The sequence below is a fragment of the Thamnophis sirtalis genome, unplaced genomic scaffold, assembly GCF_051295495.1.
Source record: "Thamnophis sirtalis isolate CommonGarterSnake01/CBP01778 unplaced genomic scaffold, rThaSir2_p1.2 scaffold_3, whole genome shotgun sequence".
Classification (NCBI taxonomy): Eukaryota; Metazoa; Chordata; class Lepidosauria; order Squamata; family Natricidae; genus Thamnophis; species Thamnophis sirtalis.
Genome location: NW_028261383.1, coordinates 29,178,277 through 29,194,529, shown reverse-complemented (window position 1 = coordinate 29,194,529; position 16,253 = coordinate 29,178,277). Strand labels below are relative to the sequence as shown.

At 40.5% G+C, this 16,253-nt stretch overlaps 1 pseudogene; it reads right to left on the bottom strand.

Annotated features, from left to right (window-relative positions):
- Positions 1-2,767: 2,767 nt before the first annotated feature.
- LOC148047753 (vomeronasal type-2 receptor 26-like) lies at positions 2,768-15,765 on the bottom strand (annotated as a pseudogene).
- Between the last annotated feature and the right edge of the window lie 488 nt (positions 15,766-16,253).

Below are 16,253 nucleotides of genomic sequence, written 5' to 3'. Positions count from 1 at the left end.
GATATAGATATAGATATAGATATAGATATAGATATAGATATAGATATAGATATAGATATAGATATCGATATAGATATAGATATAGATATAGATATAGATATAGATATAGATATAGATATAGATATAGATGATATAGATATAGATATATGTATAGTATCTGTGAGTGTGTCCTGCCAACCTAACAATTCAAAAACATGTAAATGCAAGTAAGATAACAGGTACCACTTCAGTGGGAAAGTAACAATGTTCCATGCATCTTCAGTGTATAGTCATGCCAGCCACATCACCATGGAAGTATCTTCAGACAAAGCTGGCTCTTCATTTGTGAAACAAAGATGAGCACCTCCCCATGGGTTCGTCATGACTGACAGGGAATTTTTTTTAGCTATATCTACATAAGCCTTTACCTATAAATTTACCTATATAAATTTGTTTTTGTGCATGTGCCTTTTCTTTGTCTTTGACTTTTTGTCAGTTAACCCTTCAATATATTACAGATTAGGAAAGCTATGTCATATTAGTGTTACTTTTATCTGACCTTGTCTTGGTAATGGTTTCTCAATGCCATTACTTCTGCCTTCTACATTATCTCTCTTTAGACATTCAGAAAGCATTGGAAAAGCAAAGCCCTCCCAAATGCAATTGCAATCTATTTTTATTCACATATTGATCAGTTTCACTCATTATGCTGAATCAGGATTCGAGATTGTCCTAATTTTGATTTCTGTCCTTGTAGTGTCAAACCTATCTTAACCACCTCTACATTATCTGGAAAGAGGAGAAACATTTCCTCCCTCCAATTGTTTACCAAATCAAACAGTCAAGCACTCAACAAGAATGAACTCAACAAGAATGAAATGGTATAATGTTTCCTGCCGAAGCAGGACATTGGACTAGAAGACCTCCAAGGTCCCTTCCAACTCTCTTATTCTGTTCTGTTCTGTTCTGTTCTGTCCTGTCCTGTCATGTCCTATCTTATCCTACCCTACCCTATCCTATTCCATTCTAACTTGATGCAGCATGTCCATCAGAGGATTGCCTCCCAACACATCAGGAAAATCATGCCATTCCTTTGCAAGAGTCACACATTTTTGCTTCCCAGGTATATGATGTATGTATGTATGCATGCATGCATGCATGCATGCATGTATGTACGTAAAGTTTGGCTTAATTGGATGTAGGATTTCTCTCATTTACTGTGAGAGTAACAAAGGAGAACAGATGTTTTTTGGCTATGAGATCAGATTCAGATCAGAGCTGAAGAAGCTTCTTAGGTGAGAAGCAAAATGTCTTCAAAGAGAAAACAGAAAGTCCAAGTGTCTCCTAAAAAAGTATCTTTGGGAAAACCATTAACTGGATGATTGAGAATGTCCATAGTAATCCTCATTAACAACAGATGTTCAACTCATCTAAAAATTAGATTATGAAAACTCCCAGTGACAGTTTGTCTGCACTGGTTTCAGACAACTTACATAAGTTCACCATAGGCTTTTAATGCAATTGTTTCAAAGAAGATGAAATCTGAAGACTACTTCCTCAGTCTCAGTATAGATAGTTCTTGCTTAACAATAGCAATTGGGCCAGATTTTCTGTCTCTAAATGATGTGATCATCAAGTCCTGTGATTACATTGCTTAGTGATGGCAATCTTAGCAGTACACATTGCTGTTGTCAAGTGAGAACTGTGGGTCATTAAGGAAAAAACTCAAATGACAGCAACTTGCAACTTCCTGCAAGAAGCTGGTGGGAACTCATAATTCCTCAGTGGCTTGTAAGCAGGCAAGTGAGTGGGTGAGTGCTATGGAGTGATGTGGGATGGGGATACTGTGCCAGCTGGGGAAAAAGTGGTGAAGTATGAGTGCATGCAGGCTGAGGACAGGTTGCTGTGGCACAATACGAGTGCATGTGAGCTGGAGAAAGAGTGCTGCTTTGCAGCACAAGTGCAACTGGGCAAGTAATGGGATGCTGCATCCCAAATGCACACTATGGGATACAAGATCTGTGGATCTTGTACTCCATAGTGAAGCTGCTTGGGGGAAAATTCGGTATGACTAACTTTCATGCTTCCCTATCATCTGCTCTATTGACTTTGCTTATGAAAAGTCAGCAGGGAAGCAACCATTGTAAGGGAGAACTACTTGCCTAGCAACCAGATTGTAATCATGTCACTGTGGGCTTACTGTAATTCCCATTATTGGTCTGCAGGAGAGATGGGCGTGCATGAGCACATGAAGCTTCACTCGCGTGAGCCAAGGGCACTTGTGCTCACACATGAAGTTCCACTCCCTTGAGCAAAGGGTGCTTCCCCTTATGCAAGTGTGAGCACAAGCACCTTTTGCTCAAGCACCCTCTGCTCATGTGAATGGGGTTCGTGCATGAGTGCAAGCATCATTTGCATGAATGGAGGAACGCATGAGCACCACTTGCACAAATAGAGCTGTGTGCATGCACATGTATCTGCCACTCACATGCCCCTCTCCGTGCCAGGCTGGGCTGCCATGTTGGAAATGTTGGGGACTACTGACTTTGAGAGTCTGTCATAAGTACCACTTGTTCAACACAATCCCAAATTTGAATAGTTATTGTATATGTGATTGCTATTGGAGGACTACTTGTAAGCTACCCATTATAATTCAGAACCCACATTGACAGACAAAGATTGTTTTGAATATCTAAAAAGAAGATTACCATCAAGGCATATTATGTTCTAATGCAAATAAGCAATAAAACTGAGCTGTTCAAAAAATACTTTCTAAATTCGGAAGCTCTCATTCTCTTTTTTGTATTAGATGCTCCTTGGTGTTCAATTCAGATCTTAGAATAATGATGTAGCATTTGGGGACAAAGATGCAGCCTAGTAAACCCAGGCTGGAGGCCAGGATGGAGAAGATCTGCACAGCCACCATATATTTCCCTTTGGTACTCAGGTAGGTGGGGACAAAGGAGATCCAAACACTGCAGAAGACCAGCATGCTGAAGGTGATCCACTTGGCTTCATTGAAAGTCCCTGGCAGTTTTCAGGCCAAAAAAGCCACCACGAAGCAGATAGCAGCCAAAAAGCCCATATATCCAAGGACAGAATAGAACATGGAGACTGAGCCTTCATTGCACTGCAGCAGGATGTGTCTTGGTTGGGAAAGAAAGTCAGAATCTGGGAATGGGGGAAAGATTCCTAGCCATATCATGCAGATTCCTACTTGAAATCCAGAACAGGACAAGACTATGGAGTTCCCCAGAGTTTTCCCTAGCCATTTTCTCATCCTGCTTCCTGGCTTTGTAGCCAAAAATGCAACTACCACCATAATAGTCTTTGCCAGCAAGGAAGAGACGGCAACTGAGAAAACGAAACTGAAGGTGACTTGACGAAGAAGACAGGTCACTTTCTTGGGATGACCAATAAACAGAAGGGAGGTCAAGAAAGAAAGTAGGAGTGAAACCAGGAGGAGGTAGGTAAGGTCCCGGTTGTTAGCTTTGACTATGGGAGTTTCTCGATATTTAATGAAGATTCCCAGAATAAAGGCGGTGGTTAGGGACAAAGCAATGGCAATAAAAGCCAGGATGTATCCCAATAATTCTTCGTAGGATAAGAAGCTTATACTTTTGGGGACACACTGATCTCGCTTCTTATTGGAATACTGGTCATCTGGACACTTTTCACAATGGGCTGCATCTGGGGAAAAAAATCACCTGTCTAGTTCTGCAGCTGTAGAATCATGAAAATTACAAATGAAATTAATTGCTACTACTACTACAGTATATAAAACATGTTTTTAAAAGTGAGAAAGAATATTGAGGGCATTCAAGAACATACTCAAAAATATTTTCCCATTGTACTTGGTTAAAGCCTACATTGGATAGTGAGAGAACATATTCATAAAGTATAAATCAACAAGTGATTTATACTTTATATATCTCTCAACAAGTGAGAAACTATATGGAACATGGAACTGAATATGACCTGAAAGATGGAAGTGTAGTCATATTTTGACTTCTACTAAATGCAAAGATGGGTGGAAATCTGCATCTTTGCCTTTAATTAGCTCAGTTATATTGGGACATATACAATTGTCTTGTTTCTTTGCATATTTGATAATGACAAGGGCTCTTACATCAAGTTCAATCACTTGATTGTTCCAGGAAGTGGAATAAAGTTGTTGATGGTGTGAACTCAAATTGTACTAACTCAAAATATTCATGTCTAAGTTAAGTGGAATAAAGTTTATGTTTTCACTCCATTTTCATTATGGAGTGTGGCTCTTAGCTCACGCAGTCTGGCCTGCAGCTGGAAGTATTTCAGTATTTCTTCCCTGAAGAATTTGTAGGTCCCAACATTTATTAAAAATAATCATTGCTTGTTTTAAAGACTAAGAGACCAATGAGTTTATCAACTCTTGCAAAATGTGTCTTCTTTCCTGGAACCATGTAAGAAGGTAACAACTTCAGAAATCTCATCTCCTTTTCATTATGTATTTTAATAAATGTTGCCCAGAAAAACAAGAGTGAGTATTGATTGCACCCTCAATTTTATTTTTTCCCAGAGCTACCTACCGTATTTTTCAGAGTATAAGATGCACTTTTCCCCCCTTAAAAGAGGCTGAAAATTTGAGTACATCTTATACTCCAAATGTAGCTTTTTCAAAGCTTTTTTCAGTCCTAATGAGATGCTAATGAGTGAACAATCTTCCGTGCTTTGCCTGCTTTTCTCATTGCTGCTCCCTCCAACATTAGTGCCTCATTAGGGCTGAAATAAAGCTTATAAAGCAAAACTGATTGTCAGAGGGAGCAGCAATGAGAAAAGCAGGAAAAGTGTGGCAGATCAGAAGATCGCGTCACTCATTAGCACCTCACTAGGGCTGATAAAAAGCTTCCAATATTTTTACTGAAGCATATTCCCCCCTTTGGATACCGGTACATCTAAGTGAGGCTTGGAAGAGTAGAGACAAACAAAATGGACTCTGTGCTTCAAAAACAATTTCTCAAGGAATGGAAAATCTACTTCTCTCCAATGCAACATATTCTTTTGCAAATTGTGGCTATATGCTTTGAATTTTTTTCATTTCAGTATGCCCTTCAACTTTTCTGTGGAGCAAATAATTTGCTGGTACTACTGCTGTAAGTTTCCAGAATAGAAATAGCATTGATCGTGCTGGTTGATGATCTCAGATAGAGTTTAGATAGGAAAGTGTACTCCTTTTTGGTCCAAATAAACTTCTCACTTGCCCTCAATAATGATTGTTTGTAATGATTGCAAGTGATTGTTAATCAGTATGGCCTCACTTGGAATGCATAGTCCAGTGGATAAAAAGTGTGCATGCTCAATACCAGCAAACCTATGTGCTGAAGCTGACCAGACTAGAGACGCTAGCTAGATGAATACCTGGTAGGCAGATTCACACACACCCTATTTTCCTCCCCCAAAACTAAGGTGTCTTGTACTCTGAAAAATACGGTACCTTCTTGCATAGAGAAAGTTCCTTCCATACATAGAGAACAGTCATAGCAGCAAATTGGTGCTCCTTCTCTTATGAGCTTGGCATATCCTGGATAACAACTTTCTGCACATCTCGAAGAAGGCACCATCTAAACATAAAGATCATTTAGGGCAACCTATGAATTGGGGTGGAATGGGGTTTATTTCAAGGAACTGGTTTCTGGCAGCCAGGTAGCACAGTGTGCCAACTTAGCCAAGGAATAGTTGACATAGCAGTTACTGATGGAGACCACCAATGCCTTTCCTTTTTAAGTATTGGAGACACCATTTAACCTGAACCTTTATGGAAAACCTTTATGGGACATGGTGGCTCAGTGGCTAAGACACTGAGCTTGTCGATAAGAAAGGTCAGCAGTTTGGCGATTCGAATCTCTAGCGCCATGTAACAGAATAAGCTCCTGTTACTTGTCCCAGCTTCTGCCAACCTAGCAGTTCGAAAGCATGTTAAAATGCAAGTAGAAAAATAGGGACCACCTTTGGTGGGAAGGTAACAGCATTCCGTGCACCTTTGGCATCTAGTCATGCCGGCCACATGACCACGGAGACGTCTTTGGACAGCGCTGGCTCTTCGGCTTTGAAACAGAGATGAGCACCGCCCCCTAGAATTGGGAACAACTAGCACGCATGTGCGGGGGAACCTTTACCTTTAATGAAGACAGTAAAGACCCCAACACAATTTGTAATAGCAGGTTGTGATATGTATTGAAACACAATTAAAGACACATGATAGCTAGTGAATTAATGGGACTTTAGGTTCCCTTATTTGGAGGTTATCTCAATTGTCCTCAATGATAATCATTTCTGAGAAGAAAAGTCTTCATATGTAGAGTTAAAAAGAAGACTCAAACCCAAACAGCACCAGCTACCTTGTGAAATGATGTTGGCCATTGGATAGCGCTCTGATTGATGGAGACCTTGACTTCTGAGGAGGCTTCTCTTTCTACACTTCCAACTTCCACCCCAGCAGTAGACTTGTTAGGAAAAACTGTCCAGTGGATGATATGAAAGTCAGCAGCAGGAACTCCATTTTCATCCAAATAAACTCTGTCCCCAGAAATATTCTGAAGCTGGAAGTTTCTCATGAACTGATGAAGCTACAATGGCAAAGAAAATCACATGTGCAGTTTATACACCGAGTCCTTATTCAATGATTCTATGACTATAATTCTGGACTGGAAGTGCTCTGAATAACTTCAACTCCTTTAGCTCAGCACTTTGGCCTGCAAGAGGATGATTCCAGACTTTTCTTTATGGGATATCAGACCTTTTTCCAATATATTCTATTTTTTGAAGGAATCTTTAGATTGTCCTGCAAAACTATAGCAACAGCAATAGCAATAGCAGTTAGACCTATATACCGCTTCATAGGGCTTTCAGCCCTTTCTAAGCGGTTTACAGAGTCGGCATATTGCCCCCACAATCTGGGTCCTCATTTTACCCACCTCGGAAGGATGGAAGGCTGAGTCAACCCTGAGCCAGTGAGATTTGAACCGCCGAGCTGCAGAACTAGCAGTCAGCTGAAGTGGCTGCAGTACTGCCCCCTAACCACTGCGCCACCTCGGCTCATAACTATAGCTCAGCATCACAATCTTAACAGCAACAATAAAAAACAAAATTATAGAATGTTGAAATTTCAAGAGTTCTTGTCTCTGCTTAACCCCACACCATCGTTTCTTCAGCCCTGGTGACCAGGCAATGCAAGGCAGGAGCAGGAGGAAAAGCACCAGGAAGCAGGTGGACAAAGAGAGAGGGGAGGAGAAAAACTCACCTGTCTGCATGATGTCTTCACCCAGGCAGGTGGCGACATGCGTCTTGCTGCACCTGCCCCAACAAGTGAAGGAGGCACTGGCCACAAACCACCCACCCATGTTCAAACCAGCCCACCTCCACTCTCTCTCTCTCTCCACAGGGGCTCTCTGGAGAGGGAGGGAAGGTATCTCCCAAGACCAGCTTATTTCCTGCCCTCCTGCAGCATTAGTTTTAGGGGGAGGGCATGGACCATTTGGCGCTGAGATAGAAGCAGCCACAGAAGCATGGGCATGGCTAGTTGGGGTATGTGACTAAATGGGCATGAGGGATGTCAAGTTGGCCACACCCACTCAGTCACATGCCCCCAACTAGCCACACTCACCGAATCTGTCATAAAAAAAATTGAAACCCACCCCTGATATTGCCCTCAACAATCCGGGTCCTCATTTTTACCCACCTCTGAAGGATGAAAGACTGAGTCAACCTTGAGCCTTATGAGATTTGAATTGCCAAATTTCAGGCAGCTGGCAGGTAGCAGAAATAGCCTGCAGTACTGCATTCTAACCACCATGGCTCATTGAAGACAAAGGTTTCATAGCAACATTATCTCTTTCAAAGTCTAACTATTGAAGCATCAGTAGAGGATATGTGTGTATGAGCTTTTTATTGCCTCCAGAAGATGTTGGGAGCAGACATTGATTTACACTTTTTTCTTTTTTTCTTTTTTGCTGTGGTGGTATCTTTTTAGCAGGAAAAAAATCACTTTTAATCCAAAATACAAATTTAGGATTAACTCCATGTCTTAACAACTAGACAAAACCAGCATGTGCTATCATGGGATGAGAGCTGTGGATGGATGAAGCATTCTGATGCTTATTTAATTTGTAAATGGGGAAACTGCTTTGGCAGTTGGAGGTATCACTTTTATTATAGCATCCCCTGAAGAGCCGTGGTGACGCAGTGGTTAGAATGCAGTACTGCAGGCTACTTCTGCTGACTGCCAGCAGTTTGGCAATTCAATTCTCACCAGGCTCGAGGTTGGCTCAGCTTTCCATTCTTCTGAGGTGGATACAATGAGGACGCAGATTGTTGGGGGCAATATGCTGACACTGTAAACTGCTTAGAGAGGGCTATAAAGCACTGTGAAGCGGTACATAAGTCTAAGTGCTATTGCTCTCTCAAATTAGCACAGGTAGTTTAAATTTGGAAGATATACCCCCATCATCTCTTTCTCAACACTCTCAAATACTACGAAGTGGACAACTGGTATTTGGGGTCTCTCACCCCTCTCTATTTCCAATTTAGTACCGAGGAATTGAAAGGGGATCATCAATGGAACCTTGTAGAACAAGTCTTACCTGCCATGGCTGCAAAATCTGAGGTGACTGATGGTCTCCAACATGCATCCTCCTTTTACTCAGTTGGGAGGAAAAGGCAGCATTGAGGGCCAAGGACACAGCTCGGATTGCTTTGGAAATAGCGGTGGCATCCTCAGACTGCATTCTTGCAACCACATCAGGGAGCGGGAATTCCCAGTTCTCTTTTTCTTGGCATCTTTCCCAAACTTTCTTAGACTTCACCGCCTTTGTGTAGGAACACAGGAACGCTTCCTTTCCAAATTGAAAGAGAGCAGAAGAATATGAATTAAAGTCATGGTATGGTTTCCTTGCCTTTGTCTGGGTGAGGAAGGAAAGCAAAGCATGTTTATGTTGGAGATCCACCACATAGTAAAACATTGTTATACTTATATCTGTCAAAGTTGTAGCAATCCACACTTTCCCCGCAACGGATGCATTCTTCCTTCCAGACGTTTGTATTAATCCTGATAGCATTGTTGTGGCCTGAAAATCCAGTTGCCAAACTATAATTTTTATTTGACTGTTGATAAGAGAAAAAAGCTTTTGCCTTTTTCTTTTCATGAACATTTTTCCAAAACTTATATCTGTATTTGTTGCAGGGATGGTTTCTGAGAGGACAATGCAAACTCCATTTTTTACAGCTAGAGTTTCCAAGCTTCTCTTAAAATTTTCTCCTCTTTCATTGTCCTGAGAAAGGAGGCCGATCCACGTCCATCGGAAATGCAGGAGCATTTGGACGATGGCTGAGTTAGGAGGTTCTTGTTTTGGGGTCACTCGGTAGAAAAAAGGGAAATGATGATTTTTCTCAGGAATGTGGCTGATAGCACCATAGTTGATCTAAGGTGAAAGAGAAGATATTGGTAATTTGTGTCCCTTTAACGTTAAAAATTAGATTGTCAATCTTCAAAAAGGCACTTTTGCTGTTGCAACTATTATCGTTTCTCAGCTTGCCAATGATCTATGGGGTAAGGGAAGGGGGAGTTAGAGCTTAGGTTCCAGACATCAAGATGCCAGCCATGAGAACTAAGGGAGTAGAGTAGAGTAGAGTAGAGTAGAGTAGAGTAGAGTAGAGTAGAGTAGAGTAGAGTAGAGTAGAGTAGAGTAGAGTAGAATAGAATAGAATAGAATAGAATAGAATAGAATAGAATAGAATAGAATAGAATAGAATAGAATAGAATAGAATAGAATAGAATAGAATAGAATAGAATAGAATAGAAGCTTTATTTGGCCAAGTGTGATTAGACATAGAAGGAATTTGTTTCTGATCCATAAAAGGTTAAAGTTGAAACAACTTATGTCTAGGATGCGAGGGGTGAGTAGATATTTTTACAGCCCTTTTTTTGACTAGTGCAGTAAACCGGTCCTCAGTGGAATGCAGGTTGGCAGTAATTGTTTTTGCTGCAGTTCTAATTATTCATTGAAGTCTGTGTCTGTCTTGTTTGGTTGCAGAGCCAAACCAGACAGTTATAGGGGTGCAGAAGACAGACTCAATAAAGGTTTGCATTAAGAGATTGGATCATCTCAGCTGTGCTTGCTTTGCTTGGGTTCGTCAGTGGGAATGTTGACACAGATATTTAAATGTAAGAGCCTTTCCCCACTGCTGAGATAAGTTTACAGAAGACAATACCTACATGAAACTTTTTAACTCCCTTCGATTCTGGGGAGCCCTCTCTAGAATTTGTCAGTGATTCTCATGCAAATACATCCCTCTGGTGAAACCCTACTCATGCAACTAACTCTGGGTGATGGAGTGGATGCAGTGGGACAATTCTGCTGCCAACAACTAAGGCTCACATTTGCCCTAACACTCAATGGGTCATCCACATAGTAGATAGTCAGCAAGTGATCCAAGTAGATAAGAACATCTTAATACTTTGGAACAGAAAACTCACCTGCTTTACCAGGGACAGAGAAGGAGAGACAGAGAGACAGAGAAAGAGAGAGAGAGACAGACACACACACACACACACACAGAGAGAGAGAGAGAGAGAGACAGAGAGAGAGAGAGAGAGAGATACAGAGAGAGAGAGAGAGAGAGAGAGAGAGAGAGAGAGAGAGAGAGAGAGAGAGAGAGAGAGAGAGAGAGAGAGAGAGAGAAATCTCCCACTCAGATTGTTAGTGATGGCTAAATCCAGAAATTCAGTTTTCAATCAGAATTTGCCTAAACTCCAATCCCAGTCCATACCATCCTACTCATGGAAGTTCTTTTTTTTCATTGAAAAGACAAACAAATTTATTTATCAGAGATTACTGCTCCTTATTTCATTGCTTTACTGTATATGTTAAATTGAAATATTGTTTTGTATATCCCACGGCATCAAATTTATTATTTGATGAATATTATTTCATTAGTTTTATATCAGTGATTTGAAAAATTTACCAATAAAGGAGGAAATTATGTAGCTCAGAGTTGAAAGGAGGGGTCCTTGGTGGTCTCTGAATTCCATGACCCAAACTAGGTAACATCATCAGTGCATTGAATAATGAAATGTCTGCAACAAAACAACCAAGCTCAGAGAACACCAAGGTTCCCCCCATTTCAAAAATGTATTAATAAACCATTTAATTGGTTAATAATACTAGACTCAGACATCAAGCTTTCTCCAAAGGACCTGAGTGTAGAACAAGAAGCAGTGGGTGGAAACTAACTAAGGAGAGAAGCCACTTAGAACTAAGGAGACATTTCCTGACAGAACAATTAATCAGTGGAACAACTTGCCTCCAGAAGTTGTGAATGCTCCAACACTGGAAGTTTTTAAGAAGATGTTGGATAGCCATTTGTCTGAAGTGGTACAGGGTTTCCTGCCAAAGCAGGGGGTTGGACTAGAAGACTTCTAAGGTCCCTTTCAACTCTGTTATTCTATTCTATCTGATTTGCAGATACATGCTTAATAATCTCATTCTAAAGAACCCAAGAATGCTGACATTGTGATAAGAGATAACAGAAAATGAGTTCATGGTGACATTCTTTGAGTTTTCATGTGGACAAAAGGAAGCATGTTAATGCTGCTGTCTGGATGTGTCGTAAGTTGTTTCATGGTCTTCCTTAACCCATTCACTTTTCTTTCACATCTTTATTTTGCAATTTGATCTTCAGACCAAAACTTTTGTTTAAAAAAAATAAGGAATTTCCTGACCATGAGAGTGATTTAGAGTTGCACTAACCTACTTTCTTAAGCTCTATCACTGGAAATTTCCAAGGAGAAATAGGACAGCCATTTGTCTGGACTGGTCTGAAGATTCAGTCTCGGGGCAAAAGAGACTGACCAACCCACGGCTCTAGAGCCACATGTGGTTTTTTCATCCCTCTGTTGCAGTTTCCTGTTGCTCAAAATATGCATCACAACTGCCAATGTGCGACACCCGCCAGCACACAATTTATTGAACTTTTCGACCCCCCAATAGGCCAACTATGGATAAACCCAAGAAAAGAAGTGTTCAGAAGAAAACAGAACCTTTATTTCAAATGCATAGGCTAGTTTTGTGGATGCTTAGAAAATAATCAGGCAAGGGAAGGGTTTTGTGGTTCCCGGTGTTTTCTTTTCTATGGGAAACGAGTCCAAATGGCTCTTTGAGTGTTTAAGGTTGCCGACCCCTGACTAGAAGATCTCTATGGTCCCTTTTAATTTTTTCATTCTATCATTTTATGACCAAAATAACCTGTTTTGGTTATTTAGCTTTTTAAATTTCAAAACCAGTTATTCAACGCGCTTACATTCTTGGCTCTCCTTCTTCTGGGTTGATATACCCATTTTACAAAATTCCCAACAACTATGGTCTCCCACTCATTTTTTAATATACTTGTAACAAACTCCACTCACACTTTCATTTACCAACAGAAGTACACTGTTTTGTACACCTACAAAAGGCTTTTCAACAAACATTCATTCTTGCAACAGACCACATTCAAATGCTTTTCTTCAAGCCTTAACGTTTCTTCATTTTTTCCCCAACTTTAATAAACATTCTACTAAGACACCCAAGTTTATCTACTTGCTATTTGAAGAACGGATCTTCAGTGGTAGAAGAGCAAAAGTCCCAAAGCCAAGGCTTGGTTCCAAGCCATGTTGTGGAATGCAATAAAAAAAGTACTTTGTGATCTTCAGGTCTTTTAATATCTGCCTTTAAAGTTATTTGCGTGTTTTCTGAGCTAATTTAGAATTAAGGAGCCATGGTGCAGGCCACTTCTGCTGACTGCTGTCTGCCTCCAATTTAACAATTTGAATCTCCCCAGGCTCAAGGTTGACTCATCTTTCCATCCTTCTGAGGTGGGTAAAATGGAGACCCGGATTATTGGGGGCACATATGCTGACTCTGTAAACTGCTTAGAGAGGGTTGTAAAAGCCCTGTGAAGAGGTATATAAGTATAAGTGCTATTGCTATTAAATCCTTATTACATTCGTACTTGTGGAATTTTATAGATGCTCAAGACAGTAGAAATATGATCAAACCGTTCAGAATCCATCACTTCAAGAACTGCCAGCAGGTTCCTTTGTCTTCCACATCTGTAGTTTGGGACATTCTCTTGCCCTGTAGATAGCAAGTCCAGCATGGCCTCATATAGTATCCTTGCATTAAAAAAATTCTCATAGATATTGTAACCCAAGGTGATGTTGGGTAAGAGTTTTGGATTCTGGTTGATCTCACGAACAGTCAAAAGAAAGGGCAGGATGTGGTAGAAGCTGGTCAATTCCCTGCAACGTAACAGATATTCAGAGTTCATCATCTTCAATTTGGATTTCATCTACCAATTCATGAAAGCACGCTAGATTTACTGCAGCTTTATATCTATATATTGCAATGCTGGAAAAATAGTCAGACAGTCATCGTTCAGTTAAACCATAATCATTTTTTCCTTGCTTTTTCCAAATGATAGAAATCTTTGGAGATTTCTATTAGAAGAACACTCCAATTGATTCCAATAGGAGCTTCTTCCAAACACCAAACAAAGTACACTTGGTATAACAGGATCAGAGGGGTTTGGTGTTCCAAAATAAACACCACAGAGTTATAGTAAACTTGGTGTATCAGGATCAGAGGGATCCTACCAAAATCACCAGAGCTGATCTTAACTAAAACGTTCTCCAAATTATGACTTGCAGGGTGTGTGTGTGTGTGTGTGTGTGCTTGTGTTAGGAAAATCATCCATATGTGCATATAAAGAAAAGTGTATACAGTCAAGGCTACAGTTTTCCCAGTTGCAATGTATGCCTGTGAAGGTTGGACCATAAGAAAGGCTGAGTGCCAAAGAATTGAGGCCTTTGAATTCTGGTGCTGGAGAAGACTCCTGCGAGTCCCTTGGACTGCAAGGCAATCAAACCAGTCAGTCCTAGAGGAGATCAACCCTGACTGCTCTTTAGAAGGCCAGATCCTGAAGATGAAACTCAAATACTTTGGCCATCTAATGAGAAGGAAGGACTCATTGGAGAAGAGCCTAATGCTGGGAAAGATGGAGGGCAAAAGAAGAAGGGGACGACAGAGAATGAGGTGGCTGGATCGAGTCACCGAAGTAGTCAGCGTGAGCTTCAATGGACTCTAGAGGATGATAGAGGACAGGAAGGCCCTGAGGAATATTGTCCTTGACGTCGTGATAGGTCGGACATGACTTTGTGACTAACAACAACAACAACAACACGTTCACTAACTCAGTTGGGAAAACTAGTAAAAGAAAGTAGAAAATGGCTTCAGATTGTTTAAATAAACTTTTGCAAAACCAAACATTTATTTACTTTATTTGCTTGCTTATTTACAGGACTTACAGGGCCATCTATGACTCACAACAATCCAGAATAGTTAAAAGAAAATATCCCTTTCCTCAAAGCCAGACTAGATATCCTCACAGCAAAATCCTCCATCCTTACCCAGTGTTTGGGAAAAGAACCATAGTCTTCACAGTTCTCCAGAATGCTAAAAGGGGATGTTACCAAGTATAGCTATATGTCATCATTGTATTATATTATTTCTTCCCATTATACCACCCGGGAGGTGACTAATTCTGGGTTCAAGTGTTGAATTAGCTCTTGAGCAAGTGGAGGTGATCCACTTCTCAACAAGCCACCTTTAGTCTCAAATATTGTTTTGCTACAGGATAGGGCATACAAAGGCTTTGCTAGGCCAATTCTTGAATACAGATCATCTGCCTGGAATCCACATTGTATATCGGACATTAATACAATTGAGCGAGTCCAGGGGTATTTCACAAGAAGAGTACTCCACTCCTCTACTCACAACAGAATACCCTAAGCCACCAGTCTTGAAATTTTGGCCTTGGAGAACCTAGAACTATGCCACCTAAGGTTTGATCTAAGCATAGTACACAAAATTATCCGCTACAGTGTCCTACCTTCAATGACTACTTCAGCTTCAACCACAATAATACATGAGCAAACAATAGATATAAACTCAAGGTAAACCATTCCAAACTTAATTGCAGAAAATACAAGTTCAGCAACATAGTGGCCAATGCCTGGAATGTGTTACCTGACTCTGTGGGTTTCTTCCCCAAACCCCCATAATTTTAACCTAAGACTGTCTACTGTTGACTTCATCCCATTCCTACCAGCATGCCTACCGTCCCTGCTCTACTGTCCCCACATATTCATATCCATTTAGTGTGTTCATATTTATGTTTCTACTTATACCTGCTACCTTTTACATGTTTGACAAACTAAATAAAATGAAATAAATAAATATTAATGTAATCCACTGTCGCCAAACCATTAGCTTATCGTATAAGGTCTCTATTCTCCCTGAATTTGGTTTTCAAAAGGTATTCCTTTTTTTTAAAAAAAAAGCAAAAAAGTGAAATGGAAGTCACAAAAGCTTAGAAAACAGGTAAAAGGCATAGGATGGAATGAATGATTGTAAAGGAAGGATAGAGTATAACATAGAAGAGAGAAGACCTGCCTTTCTCAAGGTGAGGAATTGGGAAATGGAAAGTATCCCTGGGGGGAAAAAAAATACATTAGAACATGCAAAATCACCAGAATCCTGCACATGGAGAAAATTACGTTTTCAATCGGTGGGTTGGCGGCTTGGAGAAAATATATGGGTAGAGTTGAGAAATTATTCCTGATGTTATTCCACTAATCAGGTAGTATCCTGGCTTGTAGTAATTGAACTCCTTCTTTTCTTCTATTATCACCTTCAATGGGCATTTTGTCAGCATCGTGGTACAGGGAAATTTGGAGAGAAGTTGCAGCAGAAAAAACTGTATTTTCAGCAGCAGCATTTGACATGTATTGATGGGGATTCTTCCTATAGAAGTCTCTTTGGCACAGAGTTGGCTCTCAGAACTCACAAAAGATCACACAACTGCAGTGAAGATGGTCCAGCTTGGCCCCAAATCAAGGTAGAGGAACATGCAGATCCAGACTGGCCCAGTCCCAATTCTACCACAACCTGCTTTCAGCAGAGTCCGAGATGGTTACATGTCAGATTTTCAGTTGTCTAAATCCCATTTCCATCACATCGGTTTGCAACTAATGGTAATGATGAAATTCCCACAAACGTTGTTCAAAATAGAATAAATAACCATGATTTTGATAATTAGAAGGGGAATTGGGAATTGTTGTTGTAACAGGTATGCAACTGGAAAAAATACAGTTCTGCATGACGCAAGGGCATAGCTCTAATTTAAGAGTCAGGAAGGGATTT